At 39.6% G+C, this 3,105-nt stretch overlaps 1 pseudogene; it reads right to left on the bottom strand.

The window, feature by feature from the left end:
* Positions 1 to 2,034: 2,034 nt before the first annotated feature.
* Positions 2,035 to 2,120, bottom strand: LOC126005433 (uncharacterized; annotated as a pseudogene).
* Between the last annotated feature and the right edge of the window lie 985 nt (positions 2,121 to 3,105).

Here is a 3,105-nt window from a genome sequence, read left to right as displayed (position 1 = left end):
ATCTGATTTTCAGCACCCAGAATATTAGCTAGCATAAGAGATTAGCAAGTATTTGCTAGATAGAATGTTTCCCATTCATGCAGTTAAAACAAGGGAAATAAATATTTTCAAGTGCCAACATCAATCTGCCTGAATTATAAACTGAAGAATTTAGAAAACAAAGCAGAATGCACATAGAAACTCCCTGAATAAAGTGAAATATTTCTCTAAAGTATTTGATCTAGATGGTTGAAAGAGAGCAGCAGGTTTTGCTGTGGGAAATTGATACTTAATCCATAGCACTGCATGGCCCCAAAACACTGCCTGATGTGATCTCCATGCAGTGGGTCCAAATCCTGAGCTCAATAACCCCTGAGTACCACTAGGTGTGGTCAAAATCCAAAATAAAAGAATGGTTTATTATTAAACCTTTTTGTACACAAAAGTTGTATTAAAAGAGAATATTATAATGAACACTGAAATAATCAATTTTATCCAACTTAAAAAAAAAAAGAAAAAAGAGTGATACATTCATAGTATACCCAGGGCTGCCATGTTGTGCTATTGCAAAGGTATTGTTCTTAGAGTGAAATGAAATGGTGCCCCTATAGACAACACATTTTATCCCATGGGACAAGGTGGTGTCTAGGATAGAAAAGACCGTGCAGAGAACACAAACAGAATAAAGAAACTCCACTCCATATAGCACAAAGAATATCATTTCCATGAAGCATTTAGGACCACCATGCTAACTTTGGTACAGATTATTCCTAAGCCATTTCTAGCCTTTCATTACATGTATGACTATTCATTTATGTATATTGCCAAAGGGGAAACATAGAAAATGTTGGAGATCAAACCTAGAATGTCTGTGTGTAAGGCAAGCTCCTTACTATCACTCTGGCCCCAAGATGCTAAGTTTTTTGTTAGATTTATGACCCCAAACAACTCAAATCCTTTTCTATCAATAATAAATTGACTTATTTAACTAGCTAATGTGAATTCTGTTTTTCTATACTAGAATTCTAAATGAGGTCATTTGTGTAGTATATAAGTGCAGGTAGAAGAATTTCAAAGAAATGGCGGGCATCTCTCCTGATGCTTTTTAAGTCTGGCTGACCCCATTAGCACTTTTAGATGCCACAGAAATAAATGTACCAAGAACTATTTGAAAGTCAAAGACAAAAATCTCTTGAAGTTTTAGTACATAACCAAGATGTGACCAAGTAGGGAGGACAAGTGTAGGGAAAGAGGCAGCAAGAAGGGACACCAGCACAGTGATGGAGGACCCTGGCACTAGGGTGCTGGTTGATGGGAAATGATTGTATATACCACTAGCATAAATATAGACAGTATGATAACCATGTTACCTCAACTATAATGAATAAGCAAACAGATATTTAAAAGAATTGAGAAGAGGGGCCGGGCGGTGGCGCTAAAGGTAAGGTGCCTGCCTTGCCTGCGCTAGCCTTGGACGGACCGCGGTTTGATCCCCCGGTGTCCCATATGGTCCCCCAAGCCAGGAGCAACTTCTGAGCACATAGCCAGGAGCAACTCCTGAGCGTTACCTGGTGTGGCCCAAAAACCAAAAAAAAAAAAAAAAAAAAAAGAATTGAGAAGAGTTATCCTTGTGACAATCTCAGAAACTCTTTTGTTTAGGATGTGCTGGAGATATTTCTGAATAATGGAGGGAGATGAGGGGCATTTGGTGGTGGGAATGTTGCACTGGTGGAAAGGGGTGTTTGTTTGTTTTTTTTTTTTAGTTTTTGGGCCACACCCTGTGACGCTCAGGGGTTACTCCTGGCTATGCGCTCAGAAGTTGCTCCTGGCTTCTTGGGGGACCATATGGGACGCCGGGGGATCGAACCGCGGTCCGTCCTAGGCTAGCGCAGGCAAGGCAGGCACCTTACCTCCAGCGCCCGGCCCGGGGTGTTTTTTTTTTTGACTGAAACACAACTACAATCATGTTTGTAATCATGGTCTTAAATAAAGACATTATTTTAAAAAATAAAAACTATTATAATCAACTCTGCATTTGCTTTTACCAGCACAGTAGTATGTTAACTGTAAATATGTCAATGAAATTCATGGTTCTCTTACTGTTACTACACTTGATCTTAGCCAAAAGGCCGAGAAGCGATGGTTCTCTTACTGTTATAAAAAAGAACACTTTCAGATGTTTACTTTAAAAAAATGAATAATGGGGCCCGAGCAAGCGGTAAGGAGTCTGCCTTGCCCACACTAGCCTAAGACAGACCACGATTTGATCCCCCGGCATCCCATATGGTCCCCCAAGCCAGGAGCAATTTTTGAGCGTATAGCCAGCAATAATCCCTGAGCATCACCTGCTGTGACCCAAAAAACAAAACAAAACAAAAATAATGGTAATGAATAGTCACACACTGACTTTGTCAGCTCAAGTTGTTCTAGCAAATGCCACAGACCAAAATACCATCATTCTTATAATTCTGAGACTGGGAAATTCCAAGCACGGAATGACTGGGAATTCACTATCTAGAGAGGGTTATCTCCTAGTGACTATCTTTTTGCTAGATCCTCAAATTATGAGGAGAAACGATTCCTATTCTCTTCCTCTTCTTCAAGGGCCCTAAATCACATGAGAGGGCTCCATATTCGTGATTGCATCTCACCCTAATGATTTAATATTAACACACCTGGGGAAAAGGTTGTAACCTTTGAAGGAGATGCAAACATTCAGTCTAGAATGCAGTGTAAATGGAGAACTTTGAGAAACTCCTAATTATCTGGTATTGCACTTTCTATCTCCATCCCAATAAGCAGAAAACTAAGTTATTGCACTGCAAATGAAAATATAACCAAATTTACTAAATGCTAATTAACCCTTCATCTCTGACCAGAGAGCCCTTATTATCTTACTCTGACCTCTATGTAAAAGGATCTTCGTCTGATGGGCCTCGACTGACACAAGGAGTGGCAGTTACCCTGTTATCTCATAGTTGCACATATTTGTCTATCTGTCTCAGAGGACTGATATGTATTGTAACACAGAATACAAAGTACATTAAACCAAGGATACTAGCCATTCAATCAGGGGGCACAGGATATCAAGATAGAATTCTAAATGAAATAAGAAATGTAGCTACA

The sequence above is a fragment of the Suncus etruscus genome, chromosome 3 (genome assembly GCF_024139225.1).
Source record: "Suncus etruscus isolate mSunEtr1 chromosome 3, mSunEtr1.pri.cur, whole genome shotgun sequence".
NCBI lineage: Eukaryota > Metazoa > Chordata > Mammalia > Eulipotyphla > Soricidae > Suncus > Suncus etruscus.
The sequence above is the reverse complement of the archived record's forward strand: the minus strand, read 5'-3'. Positions and strand labels throughout refer to the sequence as shown.